Raw genomic sequence first — 26,803 nt, 5'->3', positions numbered from 1 at the left:
TACAGTTAATATTGTACACAAACAAAAATTTTGGCAGAAGATGCCTTTTATTTACGGTCTAACACATATTTTTCATCTATATTTACTACTGAAGATCACTCCACCCTACCTGACGTTCCCGATTTAGACAATCAGTACATGACACCCATCGACATTACTATCGACGGCATTGTATCTCTTATTAATAACCTTAAGTTATCTAATTCTTGTGGCGTCGATGAGATTAATTCCAAAATACTAAAGAACACTGTTATGACTTCTAGCAAAATACTATATCACATTCTCAAACAGTCACTAACTTCAGGAGCGCTGCCGTCAGATTGGAAGACTGCCAAAGTTGTTCCCATATTCAAAAACGGTGACAGATACTCACCAGATAACTACCGGCCAATTTCGCTCACGTCTATTTGTTGTAAAATGCTCGAACATATAATAGCTTCTCATATATACAACCATCTGGAATCAAACAACTTTTTCTTCACTAATCAGCACGGGTTCAGGAAGAGTTTGTCATGCGAGACACAGCTTTTAGAATTCACGACTGACCTGCATTTACACATGGACCATAATGTACAGATTGATAGCATATTCCTTGACTTTTCCAAGGCGTTTGATCGCGTAGCCCATTGCCGCCTAATTTCAAAGTTAAATGTACTAAGATTGGATTCACTGACACTAACTTGGCTCCGGAACTTTCTTTCTAATCGCCGACAATTTACTATCGTTAACAACCTTTCTTCGCCCCTTTCCTATGTCACTTCCGGCGTGCCACAAGGTAGCGTTCTTGGGCCGCTACTATTCCTAATATACATTAACGATCTTCCTAATAACTTAACATCCCGAGTGCGAATATTCGCAGATGACTGCATTATTTACCGCCCTATAACCAGCCCCGATGACCACCTCATTCTTCAAAACGACCTTCATCGCATATTCGATTGGTGTAACACTTGGTTAATGAATCTTAATTCGTCTAAATGCAAAGTAATGTCCTTCACCCGTAAACACTCAATCTCATCCTTCCAATATAACGTAAATAATAACCCAATTTCTGTAGCTACTTCCTACAAATACTTAGGCATTAATCTCGCACCAAGCCTTTCCTGGGCCTATCACATTACTACTATATGTGCTAATGCTTCCAAATCACTGGGGTACTTACGCCGAAATCTACGTAATTCGCCCTCTAACATCCGTAAGCTAGCTTATCAGACGTTCGTTCGCCCCCAGCTCGAATTTGCCTCCCCAATCTGGTCACCCCATCATAACAACCTAATCAGCTTATTAGAATCAATTCAAAATATGGCCGCCAGGTTTATCTCGCGTAACTACACTTACAATTCAAGCATCTCACAAATAAAACTTGATATTTCACTTCAACCACTAAGTACTCGACGCGATTTTGCACTCATATCATTATTTCACAAGTACGTTTTTGCGGATAGAAAATCTTCTTTACGGCTTGAAGTCGCACCTTTCACATCTCACAGATTACATAATCACCTCATCTTCACACGCATCTACGGGAACACGCATGCATTCAACTGGTCGGCGCTTCCTCGTGCCATTCGATTGTGGAACGCTCTTCCTGATTTCATCGTCTCCGAACCTAATCCCGATAAATTCCGCCAGCTCATCATTTCATATTCCACCGCGCAACTTCAATAAAGTGCACGATGCTTTTTTCCTTTTTTATTCCAGTTATGTGCTCTCTTGTTTATCAGCTCATTTCGCTTATTATTCTTGTATTCTTTAGTATTGTTATTATTTGTACTAGAGTGGCAACATTATTTTTCATTGTTTATTAAAGAAACTGTATCGTTTGTTTTTTTCTAATATGTACACTCCAGACCTTGTTATGTTGTACAATGCTTTTAATACTTGTATAAAATAGGCTTATAGTTTTTCACTGTCAATTAATAATGTATGTCTATTATGCTTTTATATGTTCTATATACTCTGTTAATCTTATTGTAACGCCCCCCTTACCCAATGCCTCATACGAGGCCTGTAAGGACAATGTTAAATAAATAAATAAATAAATAAATAAATATCACGCAAGCCGGCCTTTTCTTACGCCCTCCCAATTTTAACGGCTTACGCGCGAAACAGAGCAACAGTCAAGGGGAGAGCATGTTCTCGCATGACATGTGCCGTTGCAGCAGCGTTACTTCAGTGAGACAGTGGCTTCAGTGACACGAAAAGAAGAAGAAGTATTAGGTCCCCTAGGAAAACTGATATGCTGCACTTCTTGTAGGTCTACGCCCCTATATCCTGTCATGATCACGAGGGAGTCGAAAGCTTCTATGAAGACGTGGAATCGGTGATGGGTAAAGTCGAAACAAAATACGCTATACTGATGGGCGACTTCAATGCCAGGGTAGGTAAAAAGCAGGCCGGAGACAAGTAAGTGGGGAATTATGGCATAGGCTATAGGAATCGCAGGCGAGAGGTATTAGTAGAGTTTGCAGAAAGGAATAATTTGCGGATAATGAATATCTTCTTTCGCAAGCGGAATAACCGAAAGTGGACGTGGAGCCCGAATGACGAGACTAGAAATTAAACAGACTTCATACTCTGTGCTAACCCTGACATCATACAATATGCGGACGGGCTTGGCAAGGTGCGCTGCAGTGACCACAGGCTGGTAAGATCTCGCATTAGCCTAGACTGGAGGGGGAAACGGAAGAAACTGGTACATAATAAGCCGATCAATGATTTAGCGGTAAGAGGAAAAATAGAGGAATTCCGGATCAAGCTACAGAACTGGTATTCGGCTTTAACTCAGGAAGAGAGCCTTAATGTTGAAGGAATGAACGACAATCTTATGGGCATCATTAAGGAGTGTGCAATAGAAGTCGGTGGTAACTTCGTTACACAGGATACTGGTAAGTTATCGCAGCATACGAAAGGTATGATCAAGCAACAAAAATGTATGAAAGCCTCTAACCCTACAGCTAAAATTGAAATGACAGAACTTTCCAAGGTAATGAACAAGCGTAAGATTGCTCGCATAAGGAAGTATAATATGGATAGAATTGAGCATGCTCTCAGGAACGGAGGAAGCCTCAAAGCAATGAAGAAGAAACTAGGAATATGCAAGAATCGGATGTATGCGTTAAGAGATAAAGCCGGCAATATCATTGCTAATATGAATCAGGAAGTTCAAGTGGCTGAGGAGTTCTATAGAGATTTATGTTGTACCCATGGTAACCACGAAGATAATGGAAGAGGGAATAGTCTCGAGGAATTTGACATCCCACAAGTAACGCCGGAAGGTGTAAAGAAAAATTTGGGAGCTGTGAAAAGGGGGAAGGCAGCTGGGGGGGATAAGGTTACAGCAGATCTATTGAAGGACGGTGGGCAGATTGTTCTAGAAAAACTGGCCACCCTTCATACGCGATGCCTCATGACCTCGAGCGTACCGGAATCTTGGAAGAACGCCAACATAGTCTTAATCCATAAGAAAGGGGACGCCAAAGACTTGAAAAATTATAGACTGATCAGCTTACTCTCTGTTGTCTTCAAAGTATTTACTAAGGCAATCGCAAATAGAATCAGGAATACCTTAGACTTCGGTCTATCAAAGGACCAGGTAGCATTTTGTAAAGGCTACTCAACAATTTACCATATTCACACTATCAATCAGGCGATAGAGAAATGTGTAGAATATAACCAACCCTTGTATATAGCTTTCATTGATTACGAAAGAGCGTTTGATTCAGTCGAAACATAAGCAGTCATGGAAGCATTACGGAATCAGGGTGTAGACGAGCAGTATGTAAAAATATTGAAAAATATATATAGCGGCTCCACAGCCAACGCAGTACTCCATAAAGAAAGCAACAAAATCCCAATAAAGAAAGGCGTCAGGCAGGGAGATACGATCTCTCCAATGTTATTCACAGCGTGTTTACAAGAGGTATTCAGATAATTGGATTGGGAAGAATTGGGGATAAGAATTAATGTAGAATACCTTAGTAAAATGCGATTCGCTGATGATATTGCCTTACTTAGTAACTCAGGGGACCAATTGCAATGCATGCTCACTGATGTGGAGAGGCAAAGCAGAAGCGTGGGTCTAAAAATTAATGTGCACAAAAGTAAAGTAATGTTTAACAGTCTCGGAAGAGAACAGTAGTTTACTATATGCAGCGAGGCACTGGAAGTGGTAAGGGAATATATGTACTTGGGGCAGGTAGCGACCGCGGATCCAGATCATGAGACGGAAATAGTCAGAAGAATAAGAATGGGCTGGAGTGCGCTTGGTAGGCATTTTCAAATCATGAACAGCAGGCTGCCATTATCCCTCAAGAGAAAAGCCTATAACAGCTTTGTCTTATCAATACTCACCTACGGGGCAGAAGCCTCGACGCTTACGAAAAGGGTTCTACTTAAATTGAGGACGGCACAACGAGCTATGGAAAGAAGTATGATGGGTGTAACGTTAAGGTGATAGGAAGAGAGCAGATTAGGTGAGGGAATAGACGCGAGTTAAGGACATCTTAGTTGAAATCAAGAAAAAGGAATGGGCATGGGCAGGGTATATGATGAGGAGGGAAAATAACCGGTGGTCATTAAAGGTTACGGACTGGATTCGAAGGAGGGGGGGGACGCGTAGCAGGGTGCGTCAGAATGTTAGGTCCACAATGATCTACAACGATCAGTAGCATATGTCCACCGATTGGCCCCGCATAGTCAATATGCAGCGTGGACCAACGCTCGCCCGTTTCTGGCCATGCGACCGGGATTTTCTCGGGGGGCACTGGCGCTGCTTGTACGCAACTGGGATATGACTTAACCATATTCTCAATCTCGTTATCAATCCCGGGATACCAAAGCAGGGAACGGCCTAGCCACTTCATTGAACAAATACCTTGATGGGTATCATGCAGCAGGCGTAACATTCCCGCTCTTGTGCTGTTAGGCACGATTACGCGATGGACCCAGTAAAGAAGCCCATGACTCCACGTTATCTCAGCCTCCCGGTTGAAGCATGGTTGGAAATGTAGGTCCTTCGGCCCCAAGTTTCTTGGCCATCCTTCCCGCGCTCATTTTACACCTTTGCTAAGTCGTCATCGTGCGAGGTGAGAGCGGCCAGTTGTCTCACGGACATAACACCATCATTGAAGTTTCCCGTGAGCAACACATACTCGCCATCCTCTGTTTCTTCCAGGGTCCCTGGCTGAGATGTTGCGGACATCGGGATTCGGCTGACGGCATCTGCTGGAAGGTTTTCATTTTTCGGCTGGTGTTTGATGACGTAGTCGTATGCACTCAGGAGCAGGGCGGCCATCACTGGCGGCCATCACTGGTGCAGCAGGATCAGAATGAAAAAAGTGCCACAAGCGGCTTGTGGTTAGTCAACAGTGTGAATGTCTTACCGAGTAGGTAGTGTCGTAATTTTGAGACCCGAAAAACTAGAGCCAGAACTTCGCGCTCCAGCTGTGAATAATTTCGCTCGGCTTCAGCCACTACCCGAGAACGAAGCCTATGGGCCGACGCACCCCGTTCCCGACATTGTGAGAAAGCACTGCTCCGATCCCATCCAGGGAGGTATCGCATTCCTGGACAAGAGGCTTGCGCGGGTCAAAATGCGCGAGGAAGTCAGCGGACTTGAGGAGGTCCATCACCTTGGTGAATGCCCGTTGTTGTCTGGGACCCCACTCCCTCTTATCTTCCTTGCGGAGCAGTTGATACAGTGGCGCCATGGCCGTAGATGCATTGGGAAGAAACTTGTGGTAGTATTCTACCATGCCTAGATATGACCTTAATTCTGCGAGGTTCCGCGGCACCTGCATCTGAAAAATGGCCTCCACGTTCACACTTTGGTTGCCATGCCTGTGCACTAATTCGATGTCCCAGGAAATCCACCTGTGCTCGACGGAACTTGCACTTGTCCGCATTTAATCGCTCGCCATTTTCCCGAAACCGCTGCAATAATTCGTGCAGTTTGATGCAGTCATTGTGTTTCTCTGGGATGATGACGTCGGCTAAGTAGACCTGAACCCCAGGAAGTCCTTGCAAGATGGTCTCCATGTGGCGTTGGGACACTGCCGGCATGGAAGCCACTCCAAATTGCAGGCGAGTGAAGCTAAACAGTCCCTTATGCGTGTTTATGGTCGTAAGTAGCATGGTTTCCCCGTTCAGTGGTAGCTGGCTGTAGGCCTCCCGCAATTATATCGTGGTGAAAACCTGACCAGCGCTCAGGATATCAGGATATCTGGTATCCTGATATCAGGATATCTTCTACCCGGGACAACGGATATTGCTCAGTGTGACAAGCTTTCTTCACCATGAGTTTGAAATCACCGCAGCGGCGAATGTGGCCGTTACGCTTTACTACCGGAACTACGAGCGCGGCCCTCTTGGAATGAGGCACAGAGACAATAATGACCGCGGCCGAAAGGCACTAAAGTTCAGCGTCTAGCCTTGGACGAAAGGCGTACGGAACTTTGCGTGCTTTCCGGAATTTCGGTACCACGTTGTCCCGCATATCAAAGTGTACCGGAGAACGCCTGATAAGACCTAGGCCTGGCGTGAACACGTAAGCAAATTTTGTTACCAAATGGTGCACGTTAACATCGTCCGTCCCGATGAAAGGCATGCGGTTACCTGTCGTGTTAACCTTCATTGGTGGCGCATCCAGCAAGTCGAACGCCTGGCTCACGTCGCGTCCGCACAGGTTCGAGCCAGAGCGACTGAGGACTGTCAGGAAACCGCTTTGTTTTGCTCTAATGTGGGCCATGTGACGGCCGTTACTGGTTACCCTGTATCGACCTGCCTGTCCACTGGAATACCCCCACAATTGAATGTGCGTACAATGCGTTGCGTGATGCCGACGTGGCTGACATGACTGTCTGCTGCTTCCAACGCAAATATACCACCCGCGCCCACAAAAGTGCTCTGGGTATCGTCATGCAATCGTCCTCACGCCTTGTATTCCGACCCAGTGGTCCATGTTGCCTAATAATCCGGGCCACTAGGTTTGTTAACGGGTTTCTGATGCCGTCATGGGAGTTGCATTGTCGTCATTATTGCTTTGTAATTACACTTCAAAGGGGAGGCTAATAACATTATCATCCTACTCTCGTGATGCCGTAGTCATCACGCCATGCTCGTCAAACAGTCTTCCCCATGTCATTCGTCTTCAAGCTGTCGTTTTATCATGGCCATCAGTTGACTAACGTCATCTTATTTTCATTCCATCGCCATCAAACAACATTTTTCGCTACATCAACGTCAATGTTTCTTTTTCACTGCATTGTAAACATTCCGCCTTCATTCAATCGTGACTATCCCATGCTTTTCATGTCGTCATCATCAGACAGTCTCTATCATGCCTTCATTATGAAAGCGTCATCGTAATGCCGTCGAGGTCGGGCCATCATCGGCAGTCAGATTTGACAAACCACTCTTGTCATGGCGTAGCCGGCATGCCATCGTGCTTTTACAGATATCGTGACACATACATCGACACACCCTTGTCATTATACACACGTCGTCATCCCTCAGTTCTTATACCGTGGTCATGCAATCATCATCGCTGCATCGTCTTCATATAGTAGTCGTCGTGGATTCGTTGTCAGACTGTCATTGAGATGCCGTCGCAGTCGTTTCGTTGTCATCAATGTAACTTCGACATCCAGTTATCGTCATGGGGTCATCGTCAAATCGTCGTCGTTGTGCCATCATCGTCACATTGTCGTTCCACCATTGTCCTCAATTCAGTTATCATGATCCCATTGTCATCATGCCGTCGACGTCATTACTTGTTCCACATTCTGTCGTCATCTTGCTGACATCATTCAATCGTTATTATGCCACCGTTGTTGTGCCATCGCCGCCATTGCATCCTCTTCACGCAGAGGCTACCATGCATTCGGTTTCGTAAAGTCGTCGTCATGGCGCCTTGATCGCGCCATCGTCATTTCCGCTTCATCAACTGATTGTCGCCACACCACCATCGCCACGACATCGTTGCCATACGGTCATCGACATCTCATTCTTCTCGTGCGTGTCGCCACTTTGTCGTCGTTAATAAATAATTTAATTTAGCAATCTGCATCACATTGTCGTCATGCTTTATACAACTGTATCGCTTGAGTAATGTCATTTGGGGCCCAGAGAAATATGCCCCACTGCCTGGCAGGCCACTCCGAATCGTTAAACTTCCCATCGAATAATTTTTTATGCCTTCGACCACAGTGAAGACATACTGCCAATGAGGCGCAGAACTTGGTTCTCTGGACCAGCGTTTGACAAAGGAAGCATGCCAGGGTTTAGACGGGTGCTCGTGCGCTAGTACCATTTCGTAACCCAAGGAGGCTTCTTGTAGGACGTCGAAGGAGACAAGAAGCATTTGTGCCGTCCCCATGATTCTAAACCGCAATTGTTAGTATATTGACAGCGAATGCCACTGGCGGTGTATTCGGCGGTTAGCGCCGGTCTAAGTTTCGTGGCTTCCTTGCTGGTGACGTGAGCAGATTTGGTTGCATCTATTATTCTAACAGGACTCCTACGCACCTCAGCTGATGATCACAGCGTTATTGTGAGCTATTGCTGTTGCAGCAAACTTTGCAATAGCGGTTCATCCCAAATAGAAATTCTCACTGCATGATTTCGACTATGCACCTAAATGCCGGATGTTAAGTTGCAACGTTATAGGGGTACTTGGTCCTATGAGGCGGTTGATATTTGACTTCGGGATCTCCTCTATCGACACTTGGTTAAGCGACCTGATGAGTACAAAAATCTGAGGCTTACTCCCCTGCTCCTACCACAGTTCCCTTGTGTATTCGGGTGGTGTATCTGGGGTAGTTTGTTGTGCCCCACTCCGGTGCGTATTCGGTCGCGCACTCGATACTGTCCTCCAGGCCCGTCGTCGGGAGCGTCACCACTGTCAGGGACACCGATTCGGTCAACCCCACTTCCGTGTGCACGTCGGTTACCGGGAGCTTTCCCTGCCGTGTTGAGCTGGCGTTCCGGTGTTCAGCGGAGACTTTATCATTACGAGAGGCCAGGGTTTTCTCTGGGGGGGCGCTCTAATTGCTAAAATTGGGCTAGGCAGGGTAGATAGCCATGAGCTCATAGAGTCCATCCGGTAAAACGAGCCGGCAGGGCCGTACTCGTGCTAAGCCTACGTGTGAGTAGGCCTAGCTCGTTCATCAGGAGTGAAATTCATTTGTTGACGAAAAGGTACTGACAATGATTGAAAAGAAACACTCCACTTCCGCTGGAGTGGTTCACAGTCATCTGCACCAAGATTCGTACGTACACTGTGAGAATATTTGCTGAAACGCTAAAAGAAAACAGCGCTCATATGAAGCACGTCTGATCTTGAAGCGCCTTTTCTCTCGAATTTACCGCTAAATCACCACTGATTTTTTGTCGCTTTGTTTATGCAGAACACATATCCATATCTTACTTGCTAGCTAATCGACGTTCCTCGTGTATATGTCTGGTTTAATAATGCGAGCAATTGAAAACTCTTGTTTTGCACAATAAAGAGTTGTGTGGAATTTCTGTGGTGAGTGTCTCACAATTTGAACTTTTGCAATTTTTACAGCAACAAGAACGACGCCTTTGGCGAGTGAGTGACAATATTTTTAATAAATGCAGATTTTCCTCAAAACAGACATCAGCTTGCTCTCCCGCGGAGGTCAGGTGTAGCTAAACCAATCTGTTATTATCATATCATTAGGTTACCAGCAATAAAAACTTCAAACAAGAGGAATTGTTGTGCACTGCTCGAATACAGGCTCCAATGAGTCTTAGTTTATGCCATAATAACATTTTCGGACCTAACTGATAAGCCGCAGTTGCCAGAATTATGCAATATTTTTTCATAAACTGGATTTTAAAACACCTCGTGTTTGGCGCAGCATAGCCTTAGCTGCTTTTGCGCCATTAAACCCCATTTAACTAACTAACTAATTATGCAATATTTTTCGCGCAACCCTAACTGTCCAGCTCTAGAAATCGGCGGGAGATGTATGAGGCCACGAAGCAAGAGAACGAGGAAGGGCCCTGGAGGTGAACAAAATCGCGCGCCGGGAAAAGGAGCGCGCTGCAAAGTACTGGCACCTAGAGGAACGTGCGGGAGTGAGCGAGGGTGATTGTCAGGGGAAAGAGGCCCTATTTTCTGCAGCCCTTTAAGGAGACGACTCAGCGCCTTGGAGAAGGGGAGGGGGACATTAAGAAGAAAGAAGAGAGAGAAGAGAAAGGTCGAGACGATTGCAGAGCCCAGTACCATGAGGTACCGCTGTCAGCGGTAGCTATGCGGCGCATTCACAATTTACAAGACAGCCCCGTGTCCTCCAGGAACGTAAGAAGGCGCCGGCAGGCGGAGCCGGGATACAGCAGCGGAGATGCCGAGAGCGCCGGGAGTCCGAGGCGTCGGAATGAAACGTAGAGAGAAGCCCTCTCTTTGGGGAAGGCGGGGCAGACACAAAGCATATTGTCTATTGTTTCATCCTCGGCACACGCTGATCAGGATGGAGATGAAGCCAGGCTTTTGCTGTACCTACGGGCTGCTGTTCAAGAGCAGCCAATCCGGAGGCGCAGCAGGAGAGACCGCTCCTTCCTTGTGAGGCCGCGATCAGGAAGTAAACAGGTAGGGAGACCACTGACGAGGCGCCGATCTGGGTGGAGTATGCCGCTGCAACGTGTGCCTTGCATAGTCGAAGGTCGTTACAGCGGGGCTGACTGGTACAGTGGCCTAGCTTGCTGCCTTTGCCAGGACCTCAGCTTCCTCGTTCTCCTGGACACCGACGCGAGTGGGGAAGCACTGCAGCGACAGTTTCAAGCCGCTCGAAGCAAGGGCGCGAAGCTTTTCCGCCAGCCGGGTAACACCAAGGCCGGCGGTCTCTGGTCTATGAAGAGCAAGGAGCGCCGCTCGCGAATCGCAGAGGATCAAAACCGGAGAATCCCAAAGATTCTCCGCCAGAATGTCTGCAGCCAGATGGAGGCCAGCCACCTCAGCAGCGGTGGACCTTCACGCGAAAGGCAGCCGCCACACTCCCAAGCGCCGAAGGGCAGGGATCACGCAGAAGGCAGTGACAGATCCGGAGTCCGTACAGGCGGAGCGGTCCGTGTAGATGTGGAGATGTCCGTCCAGCCAGTCCCTTAACAGGAACGCTAACGCCTGGTAGAAAGCCCAGGAGAATGTGTAGGTAAGGGTGAGCGAAGTGAGGATCGAAACGAGGCGGCATGAGCCGAGAAGGAAGGCAGGCGGATGCACTGTGGGTTGGCATCCTCTAGCAGTTGCTACAGGTTTGGAAAATTCGATGCATACGTGTCGGTTTCGTTTCGTGATAACATCATCTTCACGCGCCGTACGCTGTGTGTGCGAGTGAAAGCTTGCGATGGTGAGCCAACGATGGCGGCTCAATCTCGAGTGCAGAAGTGCCAGAAGCGCGCCGTATTCCGCCGCGCGCATCGGACCTTAGCACGAGGGATGGAGCGGGCGCGTTCTACTTCGGCAGCGCATGGTCGCTCGCGCTTCTAAATGGGCCGACGGCTTGCAGCTTCGTTTGCGCTTTGTTCTCCCCGTTCAGTTTTCGATGAACCGATGAAAGCACGAAGGTTGTTTCGCTCGCTGCTGCTGCCGCGATTCCTCACGCCAGCGTTTTGACAACGAGTGGCCGCGGTCATCGAGTGTGAAGTGTTAATGTTTGCCTGAGCGCACTGGCACCACGCTAGACAATTTAAATTGTAAGCGGAAGCTTACAACGGGGTGGTCCACAACGTCGGCTACTGCGTATGGCACGGCCGCGTTAGCCCTGTCATGCATACGATCTAGCACGGACAGTGTAGGCGTCACACTGCACTGAGGGTCGATAGCGTCGTGTGCGCTATAGCAACCATACGCTTTCGTGTCACCCGCGTTCACGATGTGATACGTCATTCTAACTTTTTTGCCATAGCTTTGGATCTGGTTGAGCACTACAAGTGGCATGAGAAATTTAAGGACCGCTTCACGAGAAGGTGGTCTTTTTGTAGTCTTCGTGACAAGGGGAATCAGCTGTGGCTTCAGTCGGGTGTGCCCATAGCCGAGCATTTTATTTCTAGCTTGCATCAGTGGGCTTTCGAGTCCCTTTTAGGCGCTTCTCACCCAAATCATGGGAACACTCCTGCTCAATTTCCACTGAACGGTTAACCTTCGCGATTAAAGTAAAAAAAAAGGTAGATAGGTTCAACAAAATATGTGAAATCTAGAAGTGTTGCTTATCCGCTCTCGACGGCTCAACCTTCGACGCAGCACGAGTTGGAAGTACTCATTGTCCCATCGCCTTTCAGCTGAGAGAAGCGACCAGGTCCTCCAATATTTTGCCCCATGCTCGTTTTAACTGCTGTCAGAGTTCGTCGATACGCATCGTGTACCTAGCCGAGTTCACTACCGCCTGCGCGCGTGAGATTCCGGGACTACGAGGTCAGAATCATTTAGGAATCATTCTATATTGTGTCACCAATCGGGAAGGGCAAAACAGATCTACCGAGGCTAAGTCAAGAAAGTTTTTAGGCTTGTAAGATTTACGAAATGGGCTGCAGTAACTTCCAAAGTGCGCTGCCGAGGCGTGCCTACTTAGATGCCCCCCATTTGTGATCGAAGCGAGCGAATCGTGCACATTATTATATTTAAACGCGAGTAGCGTTATGGGCTCCACAGAAAATCCGATGTCGGAGTATTGCGGATCGTTTGTGAGCGAAAGTTTCCGCGTATATCTACGTGCATGTATATCACAGTGCAGCTTATGAACTCTCGATGGCTCGGCGTTCGACGCGGATAAATAAAGGAATCTTTTAGGTATGTAAAATCCTCGGGCTGAAATTCCGTGCCGTGAGACAGCCTCACAGCCTGCAGGATTATCTGACTGAGCAAGCTTGTACACTCCGTTGTCGTAGAATTTGAAATCCTCGCGTTTTTTTTTCTTTTAAAAAAAATTTCATGTGGTAATCTTGAAATCACCACCTCCAATCCTCAAACATTTACAGGCTTGGAGTGGCGCCTGACAGAGGCTAAAACGTCGATAACCAGTGGGGCTATACTAATCCAATTAGGAAGGCCCACTAAGCTTCAACAGAGACACTCACTCACCAGAACAGGAATTGGCCTCCCTGGTGCAGTATTCAGCCCCCACCTCCCACAGGATTCCTACTATTAACCCATGGCCCTCAGTCCCCAGCAGTTGCAGAGCCCCTGACCAAGCCGGCGGTCAGGCCAGTAACTTAGCAGGGCGTGCTAAGAATCTCTGGACCCGGATAGGGTGCCAATGGAAATCAACCTTTTACACCCTTTAACACCACTTAACACCTTGCAACCTTTAACACCCGATTTCATTCGAAAGAGGCTAACGTAGCAGGACTCTTTCAGGAACTATCAGGCATTGTTTGGGATATCAATGGCCTTAGTGAGGTAAGAAGTGCTGAGGCTTTTACAGCGCTGAATAAGGGCCGCGCCCTCGGCAATAGAGGACTTCAGATAGAAAGTTATTCATGGTAGGATTCCTAATACATAATGACATAGCGGGCAACATTGACGAATTATACAGCATTACTGATAGGGTAGCACTAATCTTAATAAAACTTGATAAAAGGTACAAAATAAAGGTACTACAAGCCTGTACTACCACCTTCAGTCATGAGGATGATGAAGTAGATTAGTTTTTTGAAGATATGGAATTAGGCAAGCCCCAATGGTGAAGCAACGAATGAAATCGATCTCATACTTTCTACCGATCTCACCATAGTGCGGGATGTAGAAGTGTTAGGTAGCGTAAAATGCAGTGATCGTAGGTTAGTGAAGTCTAGAATTCACCTCAATTTGGAAAGAGAAAGGGTATAATTGGTCAAGAAGAAACAGGCCAACACAGACGCAGTAAGGATAAAAGCTTACAAATTCCGCCTGGTACTTGCAAACAAATATGGATCCTTAGAACAGCGAGATGTTGGGGACATAGAGGTAATGAATGAAACCTTAACAAGGCTGGCTTCAGAAGCAGCACTTGAAGTTGGAGGCAATGCACCAAGACAACCAGTAGGTAGGCTTCTCCAAGCAACGAAGGACCTAATAAAAACCACAAAGAATTAAAGAGCCCAACTCAGAAGATCAGGTAAAATTACCGGAATTGTCAAAACTTATCAACACGGAGAAAATAAAGAATATCCGATATTATAACGTAAAAAAAAAGGCTCAGGAAGTAGTAATAAATTAGCGCAACATGAAATCAGTGAGAAGAAAACTTTGTATAGGTCAAGCCAAGATCTGTGCACTGAAAGATGAGCAAGGTAATATCATCAGCAATATCGAAGATATAGTAAAAGCAGTGGAAGGATTCTGTACTGACCTGTAGAATACTCCGAGCAGCCAAGATACCTCCATTGAAAGTAGTAATGAACATGTTACACAGGCTTCTTCTATACCTTGTAATTAAGTTAGAAGGGCCCTAGAAAACATAAAACGAGAAAAGGCGGCAGGAGAGGATAAAATAACAGTCGATTTGATCAAAGATGGAGGAGACATCATGCTTGAAAAGCTTGCGGCCCTTTATACGAAATGTCTCGCCACTTCAAGGGTACTAGAGAACTGAAACAATGCCAACGTTATATTAATCCACAAAAAAGCAGATGCTGAAGAATTGAAAAATTATAGGCCCAGTAGCTTACTTCCAGTATTTACAGAATATTCACCAAGGTAATTCCCAATAGAATAAGGGCAACACTTGACTTCAGTCATTCACTTGAACAGGCTGGCTTGAGGAAGGGATACTCTACAATAAGATAAATCCAGTAATCAATCAGGTAATCGGGACATCTGCACAGTACAATCAGCCTCTCTAAATGGCTTTCATTGATTACGAAAAGGCATTTGATTCAGTAGAGATACCAGCAGTCATAGAGGCATTACGGAATCAAAGAGTACAGGGTAATTACGTACGTATCTTGGAAAATATCTTCAAAGATTCCACAGCTACCCTAATTCCCCACAAGAAAAGTACGAAGATACCTATAAAGAAACGTGTCAGACATGGAGACACAATCGCTCCAATGCTATTCACTGCATGCTTGGAAGAAGTATTCAAGCTGTTGAATTGGGACGGCATAGGACTAAATATCGACGGCGAATATCTCAGCAACCTTTGGTTTGCGGATGACGTTGTCAGGTTCAGCAACACTGGGGACGAGTTACAAAAAATTATGTAGGACCTTAACACCAAGAGTGTGAGAGTGGGGTTGAAGATTATTATGCTGAAAATAAAGCTAATTATCAATAGCGTGGCAAGGGAACAAGAGTTCAGGATCCCCAGTCAGCCTCTAAGTCTACCTAGTTAGCCTCTATAGTTTGCGAAGGAATAGGTTTACTTTGGTCAAGCAAAGTAAACCTTAGCGAGAGGCCCTAGACCTGCAGGGGGCTTAAAATAGGTTGTTGATGATCATGATGACCCACCGTGGTTGGCTAGTGGTTAATGTGCGGCGTTTCTTAGGACGAGGCCGTGGGATCAAACCCCGGTTACGGCGGCCGCATTCCTATGGGGGCAAAATGCGCAAACACGGGTGTACTTAGATTTAGGTGCACGTTACTTACCGTTACAATACCCCAGGTGGTACAAATTTCCCGAGTCTCCCACTAGGGCGTGCCTCATAATCAGACCGTTGTTCTGGCGCATAAAACAGTATAATTTAATTTAGTTTGGTAGCTAGTGGTACTTTACCGTAAGCATTACCCCTATAATTCCAGGTAAAACTATTTGTGAATCACCTGCACGTCTAATCAATTGACTGCCCTAAATAACATAGCTTCATCCTCATGGGTAGGGGTTTTTGTATGCAATGCTATCGCAGTAAGATTCAGCGATGGCGGCAAAAAAATACGAGGGCTAGATTACACCTCAGCGGAAAAACTCGCTCTTGCCATATGCATTATCTCGAATAGCACCGAATTAGGATTGCGGGAAAAACAGGAGATAAATGTATCTTTCAATCTTGAGCCGACTTTCTGACACTTTTACGAGGCAATCATCTGTAAGATCGAAAATTGGATTGTCGATATACATCGAGTACCCTATTAACACTTTGAGGGTCAATGGCGTAAATATACGGCGCCGCGAACGAACTCCAAAATGGTCGATGCCGTATATTTAAAGCGCCGTCTGTATACTTAAAAAGCGCGCCAAATTCCTACCTCTTTCTTTCCTGTCTTGTGCTGCCACCATGTGGGGATGCAGGGAAATTTTTCGCGCGCCCTCCTCTCTCACTTTTATTTGCATTGTGGTATAAACTTTTTTAAAACAGGGTTGAAGTGCCTCAGACAGGCTGGCCAACGTTTCGATAGGTGGACCTATCTTCGTCAAAGGCGGCCTCGTCATCCTCGGCGTGTTAGTTTTAAATGGTACGTTTTAGCGCTAGTGTGCTCCCGCGCGTCTATATACTACCGCTCGCGCATTGGCGCACGCGCGGGCTGGCGGCGGTTTGGGATTTGTTCCGTGGGCGGTTTCGGCTTCTTCCGCTTGCGAAACCGATGGCTATCTCGTTACTAATCGCTCAAGCGGTGAGCGCTTGTTTCTCGCTCGTTTAGTGCTCACAGGGATCCGCATAGGAAGGATGCCGCCGTGCATGCGTTTCCGTTGCTTTATTTTTCAGTCTCGCGCAACCTTATTGCCTCTGGTTGGCGATAAGATAAAGATTAGCGGAAGTTCGTCACACGTTTTGCTTTTTTAACGGGCACACAATCACACAGTTTTCTTGAGTGCGCACACCTACGCAGTTCGATCACGCCGTGGATGTAAATATTAGTGTCAGATCAAGAACATTTGCGTCTTGCGAAATATTCTAGCGTGCGTATTTTCAAAGCCTTGTAGTATAACAAGGTATACAATTTTCAATTCTGATAAGTTTATTTCCTTTTTTATTGTTGTTATTCATGAATGAAGGGTACATATATACCAATGCAAAATATGTTTTTTTCTCACTTTACGGTTACCCTAGAAAAATTACGGATTTTTTTTTTCGAGATAACTCCCTAAGAAGAATTGAATCTGCAATAAAAAATCGACCCTCAAAGAGTTGAATATTTTAATGTACTGAGACGCACAAAAATTGCACCAATAGGCTACATAACAATGAGATACAAATGATTACCCACCAAAGAAAAGTATTGGGAGATCATATTGCGGAGCTTCACGATATAAATATGACCGCAGTAAGAATGGTTCAGTACTGAAAAATTCATGGGAATCGATGACTTGTTGGTGAAAAGAACAAAATAAAAGCACACGCGGAAGCCACAGTTTTTAACCAGTGTTCCAGTGTTTTTTTTCCCAATATTTTGTAACACAAAGAGCTAGAAAGCAACAAACATGTGACGAATAATCTCCAGTATCTTTTGAAACTCTGAAACAAACGATACGATTACATGCGTAACGACAGCGCAGTATTTAACGTAATGAAAGCACAAAGTCGAGGCCCAAAGTAGGACATAAGGGGAAAGAGGAAAACAGACTTATCGTACATGAATAAAAATTGCAACGTGCAGCACATACACACACACACACACACACATATATATATATATATATATATACATATATATATATATATATATATATATATATATATATATATATATATATATATATATATATATAATCATAAGAGGCCGGAAGAGACACCAAGGACAACACAGGGGAAATTACTTGTACTTACTAATTGAAATGCACAAATTATCGATTACTGGGAGTGAAAGTGCATGAAAAAACTGCATACCGCAGGTAGGGATCACTCGTCTTCGCATTATGCGTGGCAGGCTCTACCAATTGAGTTACCACGGCGCCGTCTTCCCCTCCACTTTCTGAGGTATTTATGTGTTACTATTAGAACTAACCTTGGGAGTGCTGGCCAGCGCCACCACTCACAAATCTTGGCGGCGGATTACTCGTGACGCCTGCGGCAGAAAGGATGTTCCACATCGGCCACCGAGGTTTGTTGGTGGGGGTGCCAGCTAAGACTTCCGGGGTTAGTTCTAATAGTAACACATAAATAGCCGAGAAAGCGGAGGGGAAGACGGTGCCGCAGTAGCTCAATTGGTAGAGCATCGCACGCGTAATGCGAAGACGTGAAATTGTCCCCCACCTACGACAAGTTGTTTTTCGAGCCACTTTCAATTCCAATAAGTGATAGTTTCGTTATTTCAATTAGTAGGTACGTGTAATTTTCCCTGTGTTGTCATTGGTGTCTTTATTTGTTGGATTCTGATGATATGATTATGAAAAACGGTGCGCCTGGGTTAACCCCTTTCTTCTGGCTTTATATACACACACACACACACATATATATATATATATATATATATATATATATATATATATATATATATATATATATATATATATATATATATATATATATATATGAATTTAGATATGAACGGTACGTCAGAGTTGAACCGAACGCATACTAGTCGCAGTAGCCTATAGTAATGCAGACAAGGTTGTGTGTGTTCCTGATACCTCACTAATTAATTAAGTTTAATTATTACCCAACTTTTCAATTATTGGCTGAGGAGCGCAAGTATGATACGCAGACTTATGGAGCACCTTCAGAAACCACCGATCGAGTTGTTTCCTTTAAGATACGTATCACGTAGTCCTTTTTTTCTGGGCTGCAAAGAAGGCCCGCCAAATATGAACAAAGCCACATGAATGAGCGCTTGCACAGTGGTATTGTGCTGCTTTAAAGCGCGCCTTCGGTTGAAGGTTTACCTTCCTTTGACCATGACTTGAATAACCTATTAGACACCGAGAATGTACTACGAGTTCCTAAATATGTAGACGACTTTCTCGTGATTTTAAACACTAATACCTTCCAGATGAGTACTTGTGTTGTTCATGGAAGTCCAAAAACAAGAAAGGGGCTGGCAGATGGAATGGCACACTGTGGTATAAACTTTTTTAAAAACAGGGTTGAAGTGCCTCAGACAGGCTGGCCAACGTTTCGATAGGTGGACCTATCTTCGTCAAAGGCGGCCTCGTCATCCTCGGCGTGTTAGTTTTAAAGGGTTAGTGCAGTGACGTCACGTGCGGGTGTTGTCGCTGGCGGCTGGTTTTAAAGAGAGAGATTACAAGAGGGAACAGGCGTTGTCGTCCGACGTCTGTGAGCCTCATTCTCAAGACGAAGGGACAAGAGCGTGAGAGTGGGCACGCGGGGAGGAAAGAAAAGGAATAGAAGCAGAAAAAAAGGGGAAAAAAGGAAAAAAAAGCAGGGGGGAGCCATGGCCGTACCAAGACACAACAAAGGGGGGGGGGTGAAAGAAAAAGAAAGAGAAAAATGAAATCTTTTAAGAAATACGGGGGCTTGGGAGCGTGTTGGGGATGTGAAACGTTAGGAGGTATTCAGGGGAGTCGTTGGCGGCATGTTTTTGAGGCATTAGAACGGCCGGTCAAGCAATAGGTCGAGTAATTTTGAAATAGTTAAGGTGGCGGCGAGGAGTCTGCGGTGCAATGTGTGGGGGTGGCTGAAAGGCAGCGGCATGGTCTTTCAAGGGGCACTGCCCCACGCGCTTAACGTAGGTGTCGTTACGGCGGCATCCAGAAGGCGATACTCCGGGTTGAGGCGCCGAAAAAGGCATATTGACTTCGGAATGTGTTGTCGAAGGGATTTCAAAAAAAAAAGACTAAAAAAGGGGGAAGGGGGAAGGGGGGGGGCGAAATCGGTATAGCAAACAGGAGGGTGACGCGTGCAGAAGCGGGCGCGGGCAAGTGTACATGGAAGAAGGGGATCGTACACTTGGTGTAGACGTAAAATCCTGAAAGAGTACATTAAATTGAGTAGTAGGCAGGAAATTTTTTTTCTTTTTTTTTCCCTTTCTCCCCCTCTCCCTTTCCCCTCCCCCTTTCCTCCGAAATGAAAGAGTAGGTGAGGTTAAGAATTAAAGTTGGCTGGTGGCCTAATGTGTTTTGTGTATTGGTTGATGATATGAGAGTTTCAGATTTAAGTTACAGCTTTTAAAGATTCTAAGTTGCCGCGTGCCAAATTAATTCCTGTCGGGTGTAGGCAATTAAACTTGTGTATGAGGTATGATTCCGTGTACTTCCTTTCGCGAGGGGAACGGAAATTTGTTTGTAGTATATAGAGCCTTGCTTTGTCAAACACATGTCCATGTTCATTAAAGTGGCTGGCTACTGCTTTGGGTAAATTGTGTTTTGTGTCCGCGCGGTGACCATTGAGTCTTGTATTGATTTGTTGTCCGGTCTCACCTATGTATTGTTTGCTACAAGCGGCGCATTCTAGACAGTAGACTACATTGCTTGATGTGCAGGTAAAAGCCGAAGTTACCTTGTGTGTGTAATTCGACGCTGTACTTTTTACTGTAGTAGTGGATTGAATGTGTTTGCATGTAGAGCACCTGGGGCGACCACAGGGATTCGTTCCCAACTTCTTCTTTTTCTGTAGTTTGGCGTGCACAAGAACATCTTTAAAATTAGTGTTGCGTCTGTAGGCTACTCTGTGAGGGTCGGGAAAAATCTTCTTAAGTTTCTGGTTGCTGGTGAGAATCGGGTAGTATTTACTTAGGATGTTATTCACGTTTGGGAGTGCGTTTGAGAATTTAGTAGTAAGAAGAGGCGTTGTTGTTCTTGTGATCTTCGGGCGGGGCTTGAGGACCTTGGCTCGATCAAGTTTGGTTGCAGCGATGTAAGCTGTTTGAAGGTCACTGTTTGGGTGGTTCCTGTTTGATAGCGTTTCTTTAAGGTGATCGAGTCTATCTATGTAGTCTTGGTTTTCAACGCAAATGCGACGTAGTCGTGTGGCTTGGCCTTTAAAGATGCCTTGTTTGCAATGTCTGGGATGGTGGCTGGTATATTCTAGGTACTGTTGTTTGTCGAAAGGTTTCCTATACAGCGTTGTCTTTAGTTCACCATTGTCAATGTATATTGTTGTGTCCAGAAAGTTTATGCGCTCAGTTGAGGATTCTGATGTGAATTTTATTGTTGGGTGAACAGAATTTAGAAAGGATACATATTTATCTAGACTGTCTTGGCCATGTCCCCAGATTATGAGTATGTCGTCTATGTATCGTAGGTATGTGTGGGGCTTGGTAGTGCAGCGCGATAGGAAATCTGTTTCTAGAATCCCCATAAATATGTTCGCGTAGGTTGGTGCAAAAGGCGTACCCATGCTTGTACCATGTATCTGTAGGTAGTAACTCTCTTCAAATTCGAAGTAGTTATGTGTGAGAACTAATTCAAGGAGAGACATGAAATTTTAAGCCCCTTTAGTATGCATAGAAAAGGCCTAGTTTTTACTCATGAACTTCCCGACAATGACACCTTGCAGTTTTTAGATATTAACATGTCTTTAGTGGGCTGCACAATTGCTGGAAATACTCTCAGCAAGCTCGTAAAGAACTCTTGCGGTTTGATTCAGCACACAGTAAGGTGATAAAACGAGCGATCGCAACAGAATGTGCTGGGGAAGTCTTGCGCTCACTTGGCTCTGGGTAGCTTGAATTTCCACATTGAGCGCCAACTGGAGACTGGATTCCATTGTTCGATTTTGACAGCTTTGTCCGGGACTCTCCTTCAGAAACTGAAGGAGAGAAAAATGCCTCAGCAGGTTATACGAATAAGAAAGCCCGAAGTGGTGCCCTACATTCACAAGGTTGCGGACAACCTGAAGAATGTGGCATATAGGTAGGACGTGCCTATTGTGTTTTCTGCTCCACGAAAACTTGCTGAGTTGTGCTGATGCATATCGGGACGTCCGACCAAACCTGCCTGTGGAAAGAAGCGTACCAAGCCATACGTCACATGCACCGTTGACATTGTGTACGACATGCCGCTTAACTGCAGAAAGGCATATATCGGACAAACTGGCTGATGCCTCAACGATCGGGCGCTGGAACATGAGTGCTCTGTAGCTAACAAAGCTTCTTTTCATTTACCTCTGCATTGTAGGGCCTGTCCCTGTGAGCCAATTCTTTCCACTATTCTAATTCTGGGCAGGAGTGGCATTGCTTTGGCCAGAGAAATCACGGAGGTATATCATATCAGAAAGAAAAAGAAGTGCCCGTATCACCGATACGTCAGTTGTTTTGCATAGCATAGCAAAGCTGTGTTTCTATGCTATGCACTGATGCTGTAATCCATACGCTTCCTGATATGATGCATTGGTTGGCTTGGCAGCTAGTGTACTGTCGCGATCTAGGTCTGCTGTGTACTTAAGTAAGCGAAGTCTTCAGAATAAAATTTAGTTGCGAGTTAGCGCTCGTCCTGTGCTTCTTTGTCTATCATCTGTCCCGTCTCGGAATTGCGCTTACCAGTACACAGTTGTTAAGCATGAACCACCTAGCCTGGAAACAAGTTTTTTTAAAGACTGGATATACCACCATCACCTATGAGTGGTATATTCGACAACTGGAGGTCTTAATGCGATGTTTACACAAAATAGAGTTCATAATAATATGTTTGAATAATAGTGGTGCACTGCATCGATTGCACGTGTGCCCAGATTGTAACTTATACAAATATTCGTTCACAGCTTTGTTTATTTATTAAAATACATATATGCACCACGGAACAACCTGTGCTTCGAGAGGTTATTGCTATATATGCTCGTAAGGTAGCTTTTTGAAACGTGTCGCGTATACATAGTTTCAAGAAATAGCTACCTGTGGACTCTTCGGGCATAAGATTTTTGCCAGTCTAATACGAGGGTGGTATTCGATTTTATCTCATTATTCTCGTGGGCCTCCACAGCATTTTACGATCAAGGATGGCATTTCTGAACGCTTACATAGACGTGAAGGCAATTAGGCTAGATTTCAAAGAAAGCATAAGTATAATTATGGCGGTGCACTGCTTTCAAACCCCAGAGCCTGAATTTCTCCCAAGAATTGAAGCATTGTTAAACACGAGCGAATATTGACGGGATCGGCAAGGTCAGTTCCTAGAAATTGTTCCCTCGAATGTATCGTTTTCTGTGATTGTGCTGTGTAATGTTTTCATAAAGAAAAAAAATATTATTATCTCTGTCATTTTTTTTGCGCGTTGAGTTTCCCGCCTGTGTCATCTGTTCCTTTATCCACAGTGGGGTTTACTACATGTAAACTTAATGTTCCAGACGTGACTCTTACGTGCCATTGTTTGATAGTGTCTAAACATCATCTAACTGTCTCGTCATGTGGCCCTAGGTTTTCTTTTCTGTTCGGAAAAAGGCATGCTGAAAACAGGTCAACGGGAACAACAAACATTCTAGTGTAAATTATTTTAACTGACTAAATATATTTATTAAAAACGTAATTAGTTTTCGCTAAATATTTATTTCCTGGTTGGCGTTGTCCCTTTTACATCACGGATCTATAGTACGTTTTTAGAACACAAGTAACTTTATTGCTTTTTGGCAATGGAAGTGCCGCCAGTGAACGCAAAAGGTCCCACTAGCTTAATTTGGTTGTAAATGCAACTTACACATGTTATTGCTGGCTATGGTTTGTAAGCTAACTACATATGCTAGTCGTATATGTAGTAATGCAACAAGCGCTGTCATTGGTGACTGCCCTTATCAGAATCTGTATATGAAACTCTATTACCACAGGCATATTTTTGACATGCTTTCCAAGAGCACACACATGCATAAATAGATACATGCATACATAGAGACGGACAGACAGACGGGCGGACGGACGAACATATTTTATTACGACAAGTCTCATTCATGCACGATAATTGGCGCAATAGCGTCTGTATAGTGGGAGGTACAATGTCAGTTTCTGCTTGGCATATTCCCCGAGTCGCTTTTCTGGGCTTCGGTTTTTGACGGTTAACTTTCTAGATTATGTTTACTCACACGAAGGGAAGGAATGATAAAAAACGAAACCGGTTGGATCTTTCGCGAGTTCGATTGATCCAATCACCACTATTCTAAAGGAAAAGATTTCTCGCAATGAAGAGCGCAAGCACTGTAGCGTAGTGCATTTGTCTGAGGCCTATATGGGTGAGACCTATCATGCAAGGAGCGGGTTTGAGAGATAAACTGTCGCGTCAAGATTAAGATGATTTATGTGAAGTTATAGTACAATATAGTGTAGCTCTAATACTAGCTAGTGCTACAATGACAGTAAATCTATCTTTATTGCAGCACCATGGGAAGATATATAACAGCAAGCAACAAGTGTTTATACATTTCAAAGAGGAAGAAGTGGTTTCGAGTTATACATGAAGATACCATATGAATAACAATATCGTTATGCATAGCCATTGACCTAGACCCCTCTGAGATGCTGCACTGGTTAGCATGCCCTGTGATTTAATAAACATGAAGTGATCAAACATTATTTTGTTTTATTCAGTGAAACCATCCAAATTATTAAAATCTCACTCCACGACATTTTGTGTATTTTTTGTCGTCCAACAAAGCTACGTGTGGAATATAGAGCCATGTAAATTGTGAGTCATAGGAGAATTGTGCTGTCGAAAACATAACTGATTATTAAGAACTCGAGGAAAAACGTTTAGTTTCGCTACGCCTCAATGCTTCAATACGGTTCAACGGTGGAAGCTACAGTCATTGAGGCATTATTCGGGAAAATTATATTTCGATTAAGGTGGCCATGGTAGGCATCGAGCGTTGAAAGGCACTGCCGGTGTATCTGATGCAATAAAGCCATACAATAAATGTAGAAGCAAGAGTATACAGTCCATCAATAAGCTTAACGACACCGGATGGAGCAACAATTATGGAGGGCATGGTAACATAGTTACGCTGCTGTGTACTTGGCATATGTGTGCTGGATGTGGCTGTGAAATTTTCTGAAAATGTATGGTTTAGTATGGTGGCAGAATGGTCGGAAGGAATTGGAACACCGGAAGGGACGGTTAAGGTAAGGCTGTTGTCAGTCGAAGGAATAATTGCACGCCAAAATTATTTAACATTAGTGGCAAGCATTGAAGGGAGAACCTGTGATTCGAAGTGGTTTTTTGAGTCTTTGAGCGTTTGCAAATGTGCGTTTGACGCCGCAGTATACGATGCCCAGCGTTCAATTGTGGGTGAAAGCTTTGCAATGCGGTAGAGACGCTTCTTTTTATTTTATAAACGCTTAATGTAATTATTGTACCAGGGAGAGTTTGTGTGAGTTGTAATGGTGCGTTGAGGAATGTACTGTTCAGTTAGATGGTTGACCATAGCTGTGAACATGTTCCAATTAGTTTGTACACTACGGTATTCAAAGCCATTAAGGAAAACGCCAATAAACGAAGATAGTGCAATATTTATGGCCTGATAATTTGCTCTGTAGTAGTCTCGTATTATTTTTCCTTCATAGTTTACGGATGGTCTATTTCATTATCGAACTGTAGAAGTAAGTGGTCGCTAATTCCTGGCAGGTACGTTACAGGCGATACTATATCGGGTTGATTAGTGAAGACTAAATCTAGTGTATTCGCCGTGGTAGCTGTTATTCTCGTTGCCTGAACGCAGATCTGAACGAATGAGAATACGAAACACACATCTGAAAAGTCACGAGCTTGAGGTGAGAGTGGGGACATTAAAGGGGGATCGGTATTCCATGTGATGTTTGGTGAGAGAGAGCGAGAGCAACTTTAGTAAAAATGCCTGCAGAGTCGGTTAGGCTCCCGCCACGCAGGGAGGACAAGCTTTTACCGCGACGCGGCCACTACATCAGTCTGGTGCATTGTGCTCCTCGAGGTCTTGGTTCCTCGCTACTTCCGCGGATCCGAGAGGGCCGCCGCCCCCTTCCTGGTTTGGTAAATTAAAATCGCCAAGTAGGAACAGCGGTGATGAAGGAAAGCGTGTTGCAACGGTGTTAACAGCGTCATAAAGTTCGTTACTAAAGTTTGGTGACGACGAAGGTGGACGATAGCATACCCCTATTGCAACTTTTTGATGATTAAGTGTTATTGCTGACCATACTAATTCTAGTTTAATCTGGACGTGTATACATGATGATGGTATATCATTGAAAATTGCGAGAAACACACCGCCGCCTCTCTGCGTGCTAGGATCACAGCGATAGAATGGGAAGCGATGAGCATTGACGAAGATATCAGCGTCGCAGACATGCGCAGTGAGCCATGTTTCCGTTAGTGCGATTATTTTAGCAGAACATGCATCGATTGCTGATGTGAGTGAGTTGCCCTTGTTAAGGAGGCTTCTGATATTAGTAAAAAGAAGCGATACTGAAGCCGCGGATGTCTGGCCACTACCGCTCACTCGTCCCTAGGAAGTATTAGCAGAGATAGTAGCAGAGGGCGAGCTGGCATGTGCGCTTCTCGTGTCAGTGGAAATGACAGTGGCAGTGATAGGGCTATTCATGTAAGATTTCTTGTTCATAAGTAACTTGTTGTGGCGCAACTTATGGGTTGGGGATCCAGGTTGGGTTTTCGCAAAGTCGAGCAACTTTTTTCGTGCTAGACGTGTTGCGACCGAGGAATCTTCACTAATGGTGACCTTACTTTCCTTCAGGCTGCTGCGTTTGACGAGTATTAGATCTTTAGTTTTGAAGTTCAAAAATTTTGCAATGATAGGGCGACATTTGTTAGGTGCGAATATTCCTAAACGGTGCGCGCATTCAATTTCGTGTGGGGAAAGGGGGTCAGTTACGCAATCACTACGGATAGAAGTCAGTTTTTCCTCAGTCACCTGCCAGGTTTCATAAGAATCTGGGATGCCATAGAAAATTAAATTGTTACGCCGTGACCGGTCGTCAAGATTATTCTGCCGTGATTGCAAAGTGGTGGCCAGTGCATAAAGTTCGTTTGTTTGAGTGTGAATAGTGGCAATATCCTGGCTG

At 44.9% G+C, this 26,803-nt stretch overlaps 1 long non-coding RNA gene across 1 annotated transcript in view; it reads left to right on the top strand.

The window, feature by feature from the left end:
- LOC135920832 (uncharacterized) overlaps positions 1-24,323 on the top strand; it is a 38,147-nt gene extending 13,824 nt beyond the window's left edge. The window contains exons 5-6 of the long non-coding RNA XR_010570337.1: positions 9,569-9,592; positions 24,133-24,323. This is a non-coding gene — a long non-coding RNA (uncharacterized lncRNA). The remainder of the gene's footprint in view (positions 1-9,568; positions 9,593-24,132) is intronic.
- Positions 24,324-26,803: the final 2,480 nt, after the last annotated feature.

Source organism: Dermacentor albipictus, chromosome 8 (assembly GCF_038994185.2).
Source record: "Dermacentor albipictus isolate Rhodes 1998 colony chromosome 8, USDA_Dalb.pri_finalv2, whole genome shotgun sequence".
NCBI lineage: Eukaryota > Metazoa > Arthropoda > Arachnida > Ixodida > Ixodidae > Dermacentor > Dermacentor albipictus.
This window is presented reverse-complemented; position numbering and strand designations above follow the sequence as displayed.